Here is an 18,821-nt window from a genome sequence, read left to right on the forward strand (position 1 = left end):
CTGCTAGGTTTCTCTTTTTATTATATCATTCTATACTGACATATATAATATCTACTTTAGTCTCAGAGCATACTGTATAAAATATTCTGGAAAAAGTCAAGTAGGTCAAATGGTAAATAGAAAATGCTTTTAATGCTTTTATTAACATGGACACATACTTGCACACATCTATTTTGTTTTAAATTTTTTATTTTTAATCATTATGGGTACATAATAGTTGTATATATTTACAGGGTACAGGTGATGTTTTGACACAGGCATATAATGTGTAGTGATCAAATCGGGTAATTAGGATATCTGTCACTTCAAGCAGTTATTTCTTTGTGTTAGCAACATTCAATTTCCACTCTTTTAGTTATTTAAAAATATACAATAAATTATTGTTAACTATAGTCACCCTATTGTGCTACCAAATACTAGATCTTATTCCTTCTATCTAACTGTATTTTTGTACCCATCATCCATCCCCATTTTATTTCCCTCTTTCTGCTACCCTTCCTTGCCTTTGGTAACCATCATTCTATTCTCTATCTCCATGAGTTCAATTTGAAAAAAACTGAGCTCCCTCATATGAGTGAGAAAATGTGAAATTTGTCTTTTTGTGCCTGCTTTATTTCACTTTACATGATCTCCTCTAGTACCATCTATGTTGTTGCAAAGGACAGGATTTCATTCTTTTTTTATGGCTAAATAGTATTCCATTGTGTATATGTACCACATTTTCTTTATCTATTCATCTGTTGATGGAGACACTTAGGTTGATTCTATAAGTTGGCTATTGTGAATAGTACTGCAATAAACATGGGAATGTGGACGTCTCTTTGATATGCTGATTTCTTCTTTTGGGTATGTACCCAGCAATAGAATTGCTGTATCATATAGTAGTTCTGTTTTTAGTTTTTTGAGGAATCTCCATACTGGTCTTCATACTGGCTGTACTAATTTACATTCCTGCCACCAGGGTATGAGGTCCCTTTTCTACACATCCTTGCCAGCATTTGTTATTGCTTATCTTTTGGATTAAAGCCATTTTAACTGGGTTGAGATGATATCTCATTTTGATTTTGATTTGCATTTCTCTGATGATCAACAATATTGAACGTTTTTTTAATATGCCTATTGGTCATTTTGTATGTCTTGAGAAATAGCTATTCAGATATATAAAAAAAAAATTTAAATATTATTTAATATATATTTAATTTTATATAATAAATATATATTTATATATTTAATTTATAGATAATATATATTTATATATTTAATATAGATAAATATATATTTATATACTTAATTTATAGATAAATATATATTTATATATTTAGTTTATCGATAAATATATATTTATATATTTAGTTTATCGATAAATATATATTTATATATTTAGTTTATCGATAAATATATATTTATATATTTAGTTTATCAATATATATTTATATATTTAGTTTATTGATAAATATATATTTATATATTTAATTTATAGATAAATATATATTTATATATTTAGTTTATAGATAAATATATATTTATATACTTAATTTATAAATATATATTTATATATTTAATTTATAAATATATATTTATATATTTAACTTATAGATAAATATATATTTATATATTTAACTTATAGATAAATATATATTTATATATTTAACTTATAGATAAATATATATTTATATATTTAACTTATAGATAAATATATATTTATATATTTAACTTATAGATAAATATATATTTATATATTTAACTTATAGATAAATATATATTTATATATTTAACTTATAGATAAATATATATTTATATATTTAACTTATAGATAAATATATATTTATATATTTAACTTATAGATAAATATATATTTATATATTTAACTTATAGATAAATATATATTTATATATTTAACTTATAGATAAATATATATTTATATATTTAACTTATAGATAAATATATATTTATATATTTAACTTATAGATAAATATATATTTATATATTTAACTTATAGATAAATATATATTTATATATTTAATTTATAAATATATATTTATATATTTAATTTATAGATAAATATATATTTATATATTTAATTTATAGATAAATATATTCATATATTTAATTTATAGATAAATATATATTTATATATTTAATTTATAGATAAATATATATTCATATATTTAATTTATAGATAAATATATATTTGTATATTTAATTTATAGATAAATATATATATATATATACACACACATATTAAGAGACAATAACTCACTATGTTACTCAGGCCACTTTCGAACTCTTAGGCTCAAGCCATCTTCCTGCCTCCGCCTCCCAAAGTGCTGAGATTACAGGCGTGAGCTGCTATGCCTGGCCTGCCCATTTTAAAATTGGATTATTTTATTTTTTCCTGTTGAGTTGTTTGAGTTCCTTATATATACTGATTGTTCATCCATTGTCAGATGAGTAGTTTGCAGATATTTTCTCCCATTCTGTGGGTTGTCTCTTTACTGTTGATTAATCATTTCTTTTGTTGTGCAGAAGCCTTTTAACTTGATGTAATCCCATTTGTCCATTTTTGCTTTGGTTGCCTGTGCTTGTGGGGTATTACTCAAGAAATCTTTGTTCAGATTACTGTCCTGTAGCATTTGCCCAATGCTTTCTTCTAGTAGTTTCATAGTTTCAGGTCTTAGATTTAAGTATTTTATCCATTTTGATTTGATTTTTGTATGTGGCAAGAGATAGGGGTCTAGTTTTATTCTTCTGCATAGAGATATCCAGTTTTCCCAGCACCACTGATTCAAGACTTCCTTTTCCCAATGTATATCCTTGGCACCCTTGTTGAAAATGAGTTCATTGTAAATGTGTGAATTTATTCCTGGGTTCTGTATTTGGTTCCATTCGTCCATGTGTCTGTTTTTATGCCGGTACTGTGCTATTTTAGTTACTATAGCTTTTTAGTATAATTTGAAGTCAGGTAGTGTGATTCGTCTAATTTTGTTGTTTTTGCTTAGAACAGTTTTGGCTTCTCTGGGTCTTTTGTGATTCTATATAAATGTTAGGATTATTTTTTCCATTTCTGTGAAGAATGTCTTTGGTATTTTGATAGTGATTGCATTGAATCTGTAGATTGTTTTGGGTAGTATGGACATTTTAACAATACTGATTCTTCCAATCCATAAATATGGAATATCTTTCCATTTTTTTTATGTGTGTTCTCTTTGGTTTCTTTCATCAGTATTTTATAATTTTTATTTTAGAGATCTTTCACTTTGGTTATATTTATTCCTAAGTATTTTATTTTACTGGTAGCTTTATAAATGGGATTACTTTCTTGGTTTCTTTTTCAAATTGTTTGCTGTTGGCATATAAAAATGCTATTGATTTTTGTATGTTGATTTTGTATCCCGTAACCTTACTGAATTTATTTATTAGTTCTGATAGTTTTTTTAGTTGCATACACATATATCATGGTTAGCATATATCCACATAACTTTTTTTGTGGCGTCGTGTGCAATAGGTACATTACAGAAAAATAAATTTATTTTGTTGGTTTGTGTGTTTGTTGATGTCTAAATGATACAGCTAAGTAAAAACTTATAAACATGATTATATTTGTAGCAACAACTTTTTATCAATATGGACACCACAGAATTTGTTAGATGATCTCCTTATGTGGCCTTTATAACCCATTTCTAGAAAGGTCAGAGTAAATTATGTTGTTTAAGCTATAAATTATCTATTTTTTTCCACTTGAGAATACCTTTTCCCCTAGGCAAGCATTTCTGCTTAACACAAATAGGTTTTAGGTCACAGTTATTAGATGGCATTGCAGAGTTGATGGAATCAACACATCATGACTTGAAATTCAGGTCTGGGCAGAGTCTAGACACTTGTTTTGGTAATAGGAATATCTGGGCTGTTCATATACAGTTAGCTCACATTTGGACGGAAAACCTTTCTCCGCATTAAGATTTCCAAAGCTTTTAGCCTTTGTAAAATGTCTAGTGTGCCGAATAAGAATAAGGGAAAAAAATTCTTGTAGAAAAACATCCTTTCCCTTGTAACCAGTTCCTATTCACGTAAGAAGGTAATAGCTATTCCTTCATTCAGTAATGAAGTTGAAGTAATCCTCCAGGGTACTCATTTGACACAAAAACAAATTGCAGTTTTCATTTGCATCACTGGGTGGCGATTTTTCATAGCCTTATACTACTATTTAAAAATCCAGCAAGCATGGCACTATTCGTAATTACCAGGGTTTTCTTCTGTTATGACATGTTTAATTGTACTTTTAAGACATTATCTTTAAGTTGATTACAAATTTACTAGTGTAGTGGCAAGCTCATAGTTATTTTAAGTTAGGAAAAGGGATATTGCGTAAATGTTAGGATATAATTCCTTCCAAAACTAAGACAAAAGCATGAATTAGCTTATTATGTTATAGCAAAAAGAAGGAAAAATAACAACAAAAAGTAATAGGATATAAATGAAAAGGAACAATTTAGATATTGTTGTTGGTTCACTAATATTGTTGACCAAATATTGAATATAACTTTGAAGCAGGCAGAATGAAATTGGGCAAACACTATTGTAGAGATTAAAGGAGTTGGGTTACAGTACAAGTGAAATGCGTCATGGTTTTCAGAATATGCAGGTGCTTCTTAAAGTAGGGCATAAGAACTTCTAGTTTCCATTAAGCTAATTATTTTGTAACACTTGCTGAATTTAGAACCAGAATTTAATAATTCACAGCAGCTTGGATTTCACCTTTTAAAATACATAAAACACATTGAAATATGTAATTTAGTCTCACCTTCTGTTTTCCAGTCTAAATGATCAGTCAGATATTGAAAATAAGTGAGTTATTTTTAAGATTATCTCCTACTGAATTCCTCATTCTGGGAACCAAACCACATATACATACTTCAGTTAAACTATCATATTTTTATATGGAACTTTTAAAGGTAGTCTCTTCATCGCTGTGTTGTTTCCTTTATTTAAAAGTGGAAATTTAGCTGTGTACATAAAAATTTACATTCTAAGGAATGAGGGACAGTAAGTCACTTTGATTCTGTCTAGGGTCGAAGGCTTTAATTAAAACAATGACAAAAACTAAACAGGTTTTCAACATGTGCTTCCTATTTTTATTGCCTGTTCTTACAAAAAATGTATACCAGATCTTTAAAAAATTAGAGTGTTTATGGATTAAAAAGTAACTTACCCTATCGCTGTCTCCTTACCCACGTATCGGGATATCCAGAAAAACTCGATTTACATTTTATTTACTTGGCAGTTTTTGTGTTTTTACTTTTGACCTTTAAATTGCAAAGCAAGTATGCCAGGATTTTTCAACTAACTTCATGATGTAGATGCTTGTTTTTCTATTAGAAATGTGGAGTTGTGTGTCTAATGGATAGAATTAACAGTATTTTCAGTCACTGTTACCTGATTCTGGTTTACCTGTTAATCTAGCAGCGTTTCAGTTTCAGTTTTTCGGAGGTGAAAAAGTTAGGTTAGGCCATCCCCGTGTGGGGTACACAACCCTTCCTTAACTCCTTGAGTGTACAGTGAAAGGCAATTGCGTGAAGGAAGAGGAGAGGTGCCAACTGTACTCAGAGGCAGAACTGAGCCTTCTGTTTGGCACAGTTAATTGTGGGAAAGTCATTCATGTTTTTCGGGGAGTCAGTGGATTTAGTTGACTCAAACGTAAATTAGGGATCTATCTCTCTGTGATTCTAACCCTTCTGTGCATTAGGGGTTACTTAGAAAAAAATACTGGTGCAGGGACCCATTCCTAGATTCTGATTAAAAGGTCCTGGGATTAGGCCCAGGAATTGATTTTTTCCCCCCAGAGTTCTCCAGATGATTCTAGAGTTCATGCAAGGCTGAGAAGCACTACAGTTCACGCTCTAATAATTGTATGTCATCAAATAATGTGTTGAGACACTTTGAAAAAGACTTCATAAAATATAAAGTTACAGTTTCTTTTTTAGTTGAGCCATAAACAAAAAGCAAATAAAACCACAGAATTTCTGGGTAATTACATTTCCTTCAATATATTAAATCATTAAATAGAAAAAGAGCAGAAAGCTTCATACATGATCCTATGAAATGAAATTTGTTTTCTTTTCCTTTTTTTTTTTTAGACGGAGTTTTTGCTGTTTTTGCCCAGGATGGAGTGCAATGGCGTGGTCTCTGTTCACTGCAATCTCCGCCTCCTGGGTTCAAGTGATTCTCCTGCCTCAGCCTCCCAAGTAGCTGGGATTACAGGCATGCACCACCACACCTGCCTAATTTTTGTATTTTGGATAGAGACAGGGTTTCACCATGTTGGCCAGGCCGGTCTCAAACTCCTGACCTCAGGTGATCCGCCTGCCTTGGCCTCCCAAACTGCTGGGATTATAGGCGTGAGCCACTGCTTCCAGCCAAAATTCATTTTCTATGAGTAATATACAGTTTTCCCTTGGTATCCGTGGGAAATTGGTTCCAAGACCCCCGCTCATACCGAAATCCATTGACGCTCAACGCTCTGATATAAAAGAGCATAGTTTTTGCATGTGACCTACATACATCCTCCCATATACTTTAAATCATCCCTAGATTACTAAAATACCTAATGCAATGTAAATGCTATGTAAACAGTTGTTTTACTGTATTGTTTGAGGAATAATGACAAGAAAAGAAGCCTATACATGTTTAGCACAGATGCAGTTTTTTTTTTTTTGAGACAGTGTCCCACTCCATCACCCAGCCTGGTGGCAGTGGCACAATCTTGACTCACTCCAACCTCTGCCTCCCGCGTTCAAGCAATTCTCATGCCTCAGAGTCCCAAGTAATTGGGATTACAGGCATGTGCCACCATTCCCGGCTAATATTTTTTTTTGTATTTTTAGTAGAAATGGGGTTTCACCATGTTGGCCAGGCTGGTCTTGAACTTCTGGCCTTGAGTGATCCGCCCCTTTCGGCCTCCCAGAGTGTTGGGATTACTGGCCTGAGCCACCACGCTTGGCAACCACAAGCAGTTTTTTTTTTTTTCTGAATAATTTTGATGCACTGTTGGTTGAATCCACCCGTGAGGAACTCATGGATACGGAGGGCTGACAGTTTTTGAAACCTTAGATGTTTTTTGAAAAATCAGTGGACTAACTGGGAAGCATTTTATTAAATTAATTATACAATGTGAATTCCAACTGATCTATGACTCTTTCTGGCTTTAGCCATAGTACAACTATGAATTTATGTGAAATTATTTGACAGGTTAACACCCGTCAACTTTTCAAACCAACATCTGAGGTACTTTTTAAAAATCAGACTAACGCATTCAAGCAGCCATGTTTTAATACAACTATTTGGGGGTAGTTGACTGTTTCACTATGGTACTATTTCCTTGAAGGGTGCTTATTCCATACAACATCGGTAGGGAAAACATTGTAAGTATGCATACCATGTTATGTACGTGGAATTTCTCCTACTGTTTCCTTACAGGCTTTACTAATGCTGTAACTTCACATTTTGTCAGATTTTACTCAAAAATTATGATGAGTGGCTTTCATATTTATTTAAACTTTATTATTTCATTATATTAAAGATATAGATAATGAGGATGAGACTCTAAGTAAAATGTACAGTATGAATATTCTACCTTGTATGAGTAATTCATATAGGGTTGGAAGACCTGAATGTCTTTCTGGTAATCTTAGTACTACAATATTCTTTTATACTTAAGTAATTATCATATTGAGCATCTGTTTTTTTTATTCATTGCATGCAACCAATGCATATTATGAAGGGAAGAATTATTATTGGGCTTACACATTGATCTTTTTTTTTTTTTTTTGAGATGGAGTCTTGCTCTGTCTCCAGGCTGGAGTGCAGTGGTGCCATCTCAGCTCACTGCAACCTCTGCCTCCTTGGTTCAAGCGATTCTCCTGCCTCAGCCTTCCGAGTAGCTGGGACTACAGGTGTGCACCACCACGCCCACCAAGTTTTGTATTTTTAGTAGAGAAGGGGTTTCACCACTTTGGCCAGGATGGTCTCCATATCCTGACCTCGTGATCCGCCCGCCCCTGTAATCCCAAAGTGCTGGGATTATAGGCATGAGCCACCGTGCCCGGCCACATTAATCTTTATAAATGTCAATTTCTAAAAAATTTAAGTGTTGGCCTACTTGGTTTCTCAAGTTGCCTGCCTGACCCTCTTCCAAGTTGTGCTTTTCTTCTTTTCTTTCCTTTCCATACTATTCTAAAGCTTTTTAATCAACTTTCACTCCTGATCTGAAAAAAAAAAAATTAAGTGTTTTCTTCCTTCATTATATCATGATAGAATTATGGTCTTACCTTGGAAGAATAGTATCTCGTAAAATAAGTAAGAAGAATGTGGTAAATTAGTGTGGTATCTTTTTTTGATTGTAGTAATCAGTAAGTGAACATTCTTGAGCACTTTCTCTATCCCAGGTGCTCTGCTGCTTGGTAGGGATGCTCCAGATTCCTGGGCCTTGCCCCCACCTAGTGAAACAGAATTTTGGGAGCTGTAGCCAGAGAATCAGCATTTTAAGCAAGCAATGCATTTAGTATAGCTACTTGGGAAGAGTTGACTGTTTTACTCTACAGTATTTTTATGCATACTGATGTCTGAGAATTGCTGGAATAATTATTTTTATAAGGTATGGTAGAGGAGCAAAACTATTCTAGGTGGTGGGGCAGATTGTGTAAAGTTATATAGCTTCAGAAGAATCTGATACATAGGCAGGGCCAGTATTCTTGGCTGAATAGAGAGGGTGTATCAGGGCCACTATTGGGAAGTGTGTCCAGAAACATGGTTGTGGGCCTTGTGTGGCCTTCTCAAATGTTAGAATGTTATCCCATTGGCAGTAAGGAACTATCAGACCATTTTAAAGCAGTAAAATTATGGGTTTTGTTTTTTTGTATTTTTTATCAGAAATTTATTGACAATTTTTTAAAAATGTAGATAATTTTTATAGTTTCAGCAAGATTGACAATTATCTTTTAATGAAAAAACTAATTGCAGCATCATGTCCTGAATGCATTAATGAGAAAGCATGCACGTATACTCATACGAGGTTGACAGAGTAAGTCAGAGAAACCACAACAAATTAATAAACTTTCCAGAGCCATCATGCTGCAAAGTTATTTTTCTGAACACCTGATAATTTAACCTTTTAAATCTTCTTTAGCTTCATTGTGATATGGGGCAGACACTACTAGTCCCTCAATATCTGTTTCCCCCTTTATCTTTCCATGTGGCCGTTTTCCAGTTAGGTGTGAAGATTATAATGAAGTTTCTGGCCAATGGGATATAAGAAGAAATGTTGTGTTGCAGATTCTAGGAAATCTTTTAAAAACACACTGCTGTGTACCTTCCTTACTCCTCTCCCCTGCCCCCACTTCCCTTATCCTGGAATGTGGATATGATGATTATGTAGAATTCTAGCCAGCATCTAAGACCATGAGAACTAGGGTACGTTGTAAGGATAGCTGAAGAGTGAAGTCAAAGAGTTGTGAAGTTGCCATACCAGTCCTTTGAACTTTCCTTTGAACTTCCTTTATGTGAGACACAAAGTTCTGTTCTGTTTGAGCAACTATTTTATTATGTCATTTGCGGATGAACCAAGCCCTAAGAAATACAGGTACTGAACTGGAAATAATAGTATTTGGATTCTATTTAAGTTCTGTCATTTACTTGCTGTGTGATTTTGAGCAGGCTACTTACCATTTCAGCCTCATTTTCCTTTTGTGTGAAATGTTAATGATATCATGGTGTCTTCATTACATTGTTGCAGGAGATGAAGCAAAAGGAAACTGTACACAGATCTGCACTGACAAAAGGGAGTACAAAGAAATTGTAATTCTTTTGCTGACCCTGGGCAGTTCAGTGAAATGCTTGGGAGAATGATTCTGAGGTAGCACTTAGTTTAGCTGGAAAGAATTTGGGGATCGCTAATGATGTATGTTGTAGGCAAAGGAATGGTGTGCACCCTGCCAGGGCCACATATAGGCCTTCCCTCAACTCAGACTGGAAGGCCGATCGATCTATGCTTATATGATCAGCCCACCAGAAAGTCTATTCACACCCACTAAAAGCTGAAGTGTTTAAAGTGTGCATTAACTAGCAGAACATTATTAAAGAGAATTGCTGCCAAACTCTGGTTATCAGTTAAATTTGAAAAGGATTCACTTCCTACAACCGGTATTTCCATCAAAAATGATATGTACTTTTATGACTATACATACACACACATATTTTTAATGATAAGTATTAAATACATGATATTCAGGGTTTACACTATAGTGTTACTGACTTAAAGGAGTAATTGCTCTGAAAATTTTAAGTATTCTAAGTCAAATAACTAAGCTGTAAATTTATGGAATGACTTATTTTTATTTCTGGCATCCATCATTTCCTGATGCACCAGCTGAAAATATGCTTGGCAGCACCCAAGGAAAACTGTAACCCCTGAAATAGCTTGTTGATGGATGGCTTGAAGAAGTTGATAACTGAGATAAGCAGCCATTGTCCCTGTTGCTGTTGCTATGTTAGGGGTTCTTAACCCATGTTGAGTTTGGAGGGCTGCATGCAGTGGTCTGGAAACTTCTGACACTACATGTAAAATTTTAGGTTTGTATTTTTGAGGGGAGAACATTCCCTGCATTACATCAGATTCTCAAAGATCTCTAACCCCCAAAATATTAAGAATTACTTTTTTAGATGTTGCTTTGGTTTACTAGCTCCTTGGGCTGTGATTTCTTAGGATATTTTTATCTTAATGGTAAAGGTGGGAGAGTTGTTCTCAGGTGGGGCATATCTCATTGGGTACCTTTACTAGTTTGGCTTCAGAAAGTAGAATGTGAGAACCTTTTTACTTGTTATCTTAAAAAGGAAAACTTACTTATAATTAGTAGTGATTATTTGCTCATAGTTTGCCTTTTCACTGATTATTCTAATCCAAGGTGTTTTTCTGCTCCCTTGCCCTCAGCCCAGTGTTTCCTCATGCAGAGTGCCCAGCTTGTTTCATTTTGTCTGTGTCGTGTTCAGTGTAAAGATCTCAGATGAAATCTGTCTCGAGGCTTCCTCAGTTTCTAGATAGCTCTCTTTTTGATCTCATGTTGTAAATCTTCTATCATTTATTTGCTTCTTAATCACATGGTATTTTGTAGCAGCTCCTATATTATTGTTTTGTAATGTTATTTACGCCTTTATTTTTGTATGTCTTGCCAATTATGTTGTAACCTCCTAAAGGACATCTAACCCGCTGCGTATTTTATAAAATTGTAAGCACATGACTATCAAAAAGCTGATCCTCAGTCTGTATATTGTTAATAGCTTTTGTAATGACTTGTAAATAATTTAATATTTGGTTAGAAAACTTGGTAATATCTTCTATTAAGGTATTTTCTCCAATGAAAATAAGTCTTTGTTTAACTTATCTATTACTTGGATTTAAATTATACTTACTTTATTTAGTTATATAAATGCAAATTAGTAAGCATTCAGACTAAGCCTGCCTTACTCTGGGGAGGAGGGGCTTCCTTTACTTCCCTGCCTCTGCTTGACCATGCGTTTTAGGAGAGCCAACCTTATTCCCAGCCCCAGAAAGTCAGTGCTCATTTGCCTAAGCCAGTCATGGTAGTCTAATTCACCTTGCCAGTGATTGGCTTAGGAATGGGCACCCGTCACATTTCTGACTGGACATGAAGGAAGATCAACTGAGAGACTCATGGGCAGATACAGACAGAAGAGACTGCCACCTCTTCCCGTGGCAGTTATTTGATCTGGATGAAATGGCTGATGATGTTTTATCTATCATTGCCAACTTTGCTTAGGAGAGCTAGCTTGAGACAGAGGTCACATGTCGAAGATGGCAGAGTAAAAGGAGGAAGCAACCATGATGACATTGTTGAACTGACATATTCACTAATTTGGGAGCGGTTTACCTCTGGACTTTTTAGGTGAGATAATAAATTCCCGCATTAAAGTTTAAGCCACTTTTAGCTAGGTTTATGTTACTTGCAGCTGAAAATGTCTGCACTGATGTTTGACAGATGTGCTTATAATGCTAACTCCCCGGATAATCTTTTCTTGGTAGAGCCCCTGTTTTTCATGCCCAGACTTCATGGAAATGTATTTATATGTATATCTCAGTAAAGCTCTTCAGTCTGTGTCTATATAGAAGACATTTATATTTATGTCTTTCTAAACTCAAAACAATTGGAAATAGCCTGGAGTTCAATTTTAAATGAAATTAATAGATTGTCAGAGTCATAAGTAAACATTTTGAATGGTATACTCACTGCCATCAAAAATGTTGTGCATTTTGGATATTGCTGGTACCAAGGGAGACCATATTACTGCTACAAAGCAGCTAGTGATTAACAACCATAGTAATTGGTGATCAGGAAACAAGTTAAACATGCTCACATAATAGTTTGCTACTTATATATAGGCGTTTTTACTGTGTTTTAGTTATGTCTTAAGAAATTGGTTGAGGGTTTTAGATGATATATTCCACATTGTAATTTTTCCCATCTAAAGTGATGGGAAATAAGCTTGCCATTATATTTTCCCACCCATTTGATTTTTGGGAACGTATTACTGATATTAGGCAGGGATTCCTTTACTAATCTGGACCAGCTATGTTATTAAGTCAGCAATTCTGCTGATGATAATGTAGTCTTTAACTAGCAACTCACCTGTATCCCTCACATATTTTAAATGTTACATATTTGGAAATGTATTTCCAAAATGCTGAAGGCAATAAATGAAACCATAATTTTTTTTTTAAGCATGGAAGTTCAGGAGAAAAATTGAAGTGTATATGTTTCCTTTTACCATCCCAAATTTCTAGTTACAAAATCACTTTATAAAGTTTAAAACCAAGTATATATTATGTTTTTACTGGAGTTGAACATTAATCATGCCCAGTATGTCAGATGTTAAAGAAGAGTTTTAAAGGTAATGAAAAATATTGTATTAATCTTATTTTTAAATGTTTACTTTTGTATTATAAATTGAGCTGCAGTTTTTTAATATTTTGCAATTATAAGGTGGGGGTGATGCCGCACCTAAGTTTTAGAGCTAAAAGGACATCTTAGGGATAATTCTAAACAGCCACATATGTAAATATTTCTGTTTGATAGTTATATATTGAGAATACTTTAATATATCTAAATTCTTTTGTTTTTGCTAAGGAGAGAAAGGAAGGTAAATATAGTATTGAGCTACCTTATATGAAATGCCAAATTATGGTATGAACCAATTATAGTGAAAGCATTCCCTTCACATATAAATGCTTTTCTAGCCTGTAGGCATCTTTTCATTGCTAAAGTTGGGTTAAATTTTCACCACAGAAATTCAATTATGACTTATACCTGTTATGAAAATATGTAAATACATCAAATATATTTTAATGTTTTAGGTCCAGATATATTTAAATGTTTTTTATCCCCTAAAGGAGTGCAGTTTCTTTCTGCTCCTTCTAGGTCTCCAAAGTTACAGGACCTTGAAGCATGTAGAGCTCAGCATGGTACAAACCTGTATTTCTCAATTTGTGCTCCATGTGACCCTTCCTGGAACTGGGCAGAAGTGTTATGCTGCCAAGATTGAATAATGGTGGTCTTTTCACAGTTTGTAGGGGAAAAAAACTGATGGAATTTCAGGTTTTTCATTCCAAAATTTTCCTTAAATTCTAGAAAGAGCCACCATTAATTTTCAAGCAAGTATTAGGCAGATAAAATGTATGTATGAGGAAAAAATGGTTATTCAAGGAAAAAAACTTGTAAACAACTGATAATATCTACTTTTATAACTGTTCTTTAGATATTTGTAGTCGTCATTATTTTATATTCAATTAAAATAAACCAAACATTAATAGCAATTTAAACTTAGAATTACTAAATACATAATTTCATCTAAAATGATAGTTTGTATGATAGAATTTAAAATATCAGTATTTAATATTGTCCTGCAAAGAGCATTTTGACTTCAAGCCCTGCATGACATTCACTATATGAAGAGATTACATTTCGAAGGAGAAGATGGGAACTCTGCTGCTTATTTTCTTTCTCATCTTATGCATTTCAGATCATTTTGCTGGGGCATAGATTCTCTATGCAGTGACTGAGGAAGTAAATTGGATTTTTATCTCTAAAGTTTTCTTAGAAAGAGCTTTACATTTTAGTGACACTTTTTTGTTCTATGTATTTAAAGAGACTGACAAATCCCTAATTTATTCTAATCTTTATCGAATTAAAATTTGATGGTATTGAAGTGTTTTCTGATACATTGAGTTCTTTCTCAGGAGGGAAAAAGGTGGTTCACCAGCTGCCAAACAAAAGTCGTGAAGATTTTTTAGTTAAAATTTTATCTGGCTAGTAGCTCAGTTTAGCCTTGACTAATCTTGTATTAAAATACTCATGCAAATGTGGAAGGAAAAATTTTATAACTGTTCCAAAACTTAGGAATGACAGTTTAATGCTAGAAACTGAGGTGAAGTTAGATTGAGAAAACACTAAGCTTCTACACATAGTACGGTATGTTGATAACTGCAGTTATTAACAGCTATTCCTCTTTACCCCTGGGGTTCCATTCTGTAAATGAAACAGAGTACTTCGCCCCCTTTTTCTGCACTCTCGCACACATATCACCATCTTCCCTTACTCTGGAAAGCAGCTAGTCAGCAGGTAGAGAAGGGACTGGTGGTGGTGGTGGTGGAGGGTGATGGGGAGGTATAGTCTAGTCCTCACCAGGAAAATAATGTGGGCAGGAATAGAGACAAAAATTGGTGCTGCTAGTAGTCATGAGGAGAATTATAACTTTTTTCTTGTACTCCTGCAGACCACGTGGTAGAAATAGGAGGAAAAAGACATTCCAAGAGAGAAGAATGACACTGAATGAAAGCCCAGAGAAAATAGGCAAATGGATTGAATGCTATGGGCACCCACCTGCCTCTAAGCTGGTGGAAATTTATATTCATACAGTCTTTGTGGAAGACAAATTGTCAATATGTATCAGAAGCTTTAACAAGGTAGATCGATTCCCTTTGCCTTAGAAATTCCACTTTTAGTAATTTATCATCAAAACACAAGCAAATGCATTTTTTGTTTGTTTGTTTGTTTGAGATGGAGTCTTGCTGTGTTGCCAGGCTGGAGTGCAGTAGCGTGATCTCAGCTCACTGCAACCTCCACCTCCTGGGTTCAAGTGATTCTCCTGCCTCAGCCTCCCGAGTAGTTGGGACTACAGGCCTGCACCACCACGCCCAGCTAATTTTCGTATTTTTAGTAGAGACGGGGTTCACCATGTTGGTCAGGATGGTCTTGATCTCTTGACCTCGTGATCTGCCTGCCTCGGCTTCCCACAGGGCTGGGATTACAGGCATGAGCCACCGTGCCCGGCCAAAATGTGGTTTTTAAAATGGTATATTTCATGTGAACCTTTTTGTTATGTATATTTTATGTGTCTAAAATAGCTGTAGGAGGAAAAACATTTACCTAAGGACCACATGATTACAGGTAATTTAATCTTTTTTCTTCCTGTTGATTACTTATGTCTACTTCATTATTCTGTAATGAACAAGTATTACTTGTATAACTCCAAAGTCAAAAGGAACCCCAAAGGTATATATATGTCCCTGAATTCTTGAATCTCTCAGGGAGCTGTAGTTCTTCTAAAAGCAGAAGTACATTTTACTATTACTACTGAAATTGTACTGTGCTTCTTATTTCCAGTATACAATTCACCAAACATTTACTAAGTAAATATGAATAGTTACTCTTAAAATATCTTTATCTATCTATCTATCTATCTATCTATCTATCTATCTATCTATCTACATTATTTCGGTAGACTTAAGGCTAATGTATAATATAGGAAAATCTCATCTGAAACTTTCCATTCATTCTGCAATAGCTTAGTAATGTATAGACTTTCCAAGGGGAAAAGATGTTTTGGGGGAAGAAGTTAACCAAATTTTTATTTGGGTTTCTCTCTCATGTTTTCCTGGATGTCGATAGTTCTTTTATTCTGAAAAGAGCTTCATGAAACTAGAACTTCCAGTGTATCAGGAGGCATCCTTTAAACATTAAGGTCTATTTTAAGGTGAAATTCTACTATATTTTAAAAATTGTTTATTTAAATTCTATAACTTTTAGTGGATTGCACAAATTTATGCCTTGTTTATTTTGTAATGACTTTATTACAATTTTAATAATTTAGCAATATTATATGAACGTGAAGTTTTATATCCTTCTTTAAATATTTTGTAAGATGTTTATGTGATATTTTAAGTTTAAACTTATAAACTCTAATCATATTAACACTAGTTACCATGAGTGTATGTAATAATTTTTCCTCTGTGGTGGGTTTTTATATTGTTAATAAAGTTATATTTCATATTATCTTAAAATGGCAATTATTAGAAAGAAGAGCTTTCCCTCTAAGGACTGAGATCTCTCTTTTTGTTGCCATTATTTTCAGTTGTTCTGGAATATTAATGCTTTGTTGATATAAGGCAACTGAGTTTTTTTCAACTGAGTCATTAGACACTTGAACAAGAGCAAAACTTTAGATTTTTCTCCATACCTATAGAGGGGCACTATGAAGTAGTTGGAAATTTGTCTGTGTGAGTCATATTTGAGCATTCCAAAGAAGGAATGAAGCATGTTTTCTTTTTCTCCTCATGACTAGTGATAATTGAGTATCTTTTCTTGTGCTTATTGGTAACTTTTTATTTTTAATTTTTATGAGTATATAGTAGGTATATATATTTATGGGTTATATGAGATTTTGATACACGCATACAAATATAATAATCACATCAGGGTAAATGGGATATCCATCACCTCAAGCATTTATCATTTTTTTGTGATACAGACACTCCAATTGTACTCCCTCAGTTATTCTAAAATGTATAACAAATTATTGCAGACTGTAGTCACCCTGTTGTGCTATCAAATGCCAGATCTTACTTATTGTATCAAACTATGTATTTTTGTACCCATTAACCATCCCCATTCCCCACCCCACCCCCACCACTGTCCTTCCCAGACTCTGGTAACCATCATTCTACTCTCTATCTCTCTGAGTTCAATTATTTTAATTTTTAGTTCCCACAAATGAGTGAGAATATGTGAAGTTTATCTCTCTCTGCCTGACTTATTTCACTTAACATAATATCTTTTTTCCATCTATGTTGTTGTAAATGACAGGATCTCATTCTTCTTTATGGCTGAATAGTACTCCATTGTGCATACGTACCACGTTTTCTTCATCCATTCATCTTTTGATAGATACTTAGGTTGATTCCAAATCTTAGCTATTGTGAATAGTGCTGCAATAAACATGTGAGTACAGCTATATCTTTGTTATCCTGATTTCCTTCCTTTTGGGGATACACCTAGCAGTGGGATTGTTGGATCATACGGTAGTTCTATTTTTAGTTTTTTGAGGAACCTCCCTACTGTTCTCCATAGTGGTTGTACTAATTTACATTCCCACCAACAGTGTTTGAGAGTTCCCCTTTTGCCATATCCTTGCCAGTGTTTGTCATTACCTTTCTTTTGGATAAAAGCCATTTTAACTGGGGTGAGATGATATCTTGTTGTAATTATGATTTGCTTTCTCTGATGATCAGTAATGTTGAGCACCTTTTCATATACCTGTTTGCCATTTGTACGTCTTCTTTTGAGAAGCTTGCTGTTTCCAAGTAGAGAAAACCACTGTTGCTGCCAACCAAGTAGCCGTGCAATAATTTGTTTACTTGCTGTCAACATTTTCCCCACCACAGTTTATCTCATAGAGAATTCTCAAGCCCAGCCAACTTTAAGATTTCATTTGTAACACAGAATGATTATGTTATATTAGATAAGAAAGGCTGTAGAGAGAGAAAAATCTCCTAACCTTGTCTTTCTGTCTTTTCTAGACATAATACGTTGATTTTTTTTACTCTGATTCTGTCCCTTTAATTTTTGTTACATGTTTCTCAACCATGGTCTTTCCTTGTTACTTTCAGGCATGGAACTTCCTAAATGTTTAGTCTCAGAGCAAGAACACTCAAGCTTTTCATGTTCTTTGGCACTAGCAGCTGTAACACATTGAATTTCTGGCAGTGGAATTTCTCCTCACAGGATCTGACCCCTCACACCATGGCCCTGAATTAAAAAAAACATTGCTTCTGAGCATATGCAACTCAGCAAGGATCCTCAACAACTTGCGTCCTATGTAGACCTAGCATCTTTAATATCTATGTATGTTGGGAATTATCTGTCAATGTGTCACCTTTAGGTTCTTTATTTTTCTACATCTGTCTTCTGTGGTCATAAATGCTGATTATAAGTTAAACAGCAGTGTGCACACTACATCTTATGTACTAATAGTTGGATTTAGTATCCAACCATGGCAGGAGTGTGAAACAGTGAGATGGATCATTGACCTTTGTCTATAGGAGGCCCTTTTAAACCCTACTGTGTATATCTCCGATTTTTTTTTTTTTTCCTGATAAACTTACCAGTGTAATTTTTTTTTGAGATGGAGTCTCTGTTGCCCAGACTGGATTACAGTGGTGTGATCACAGCTCACTGCAGCCTCTACCTCCTGGGTTCAAGCGATCCTCCCATTGCAGCCTCCTGAGTAGCTGGGACTACAGGCATGCACCACCATGCCCAGCTAATTTTTTTATTTTTTGTAGAGATGGGGTTTTTGCCATGTTGCCCAGGCTACCAGTGTAATTTGTTTTCTCCTTGAACTCATACAAGACTCACTCTTTTAGCCAAAGTTGATAAGAATTATTAGGTAGATTAAAAAAAAAAACACCCCAAAACAAA

The 18,821-nt window shown here is 33.9% G+C and overlaps 1 protein-coding gene across 7 annotated transcripts in view; it reads left to right on the top strand.

The window, feature by feature from the left end:
* Nucleotides 1–18,821, top strand: part of UMAD1 (UBAP1-MVB12-associated (UMA) domain containing 1) — a 238,278-nt gene that overhangs the window by 36,356 nt on the left and 183,101 nt on the right. The gene's annotated exons all lie outside the window — the stretch shown is intronic.

Source organism: Pan troglodytes, chromosome 6 (assembly GCF_028858775.2).
Source record: "Pan troglodytes isolate AG18354 chromosome 6, NHGRI_mPanTro3-v2.0_pri, whole genome shotgun sequence".
In the NCBI taxonomy this organism is placed as follows: domain Eukaryota; kingdom Metazoa; phylum Chordata; class Mammalia; order Primates; family Hominidae; genus Pan; species Pan troglodytes.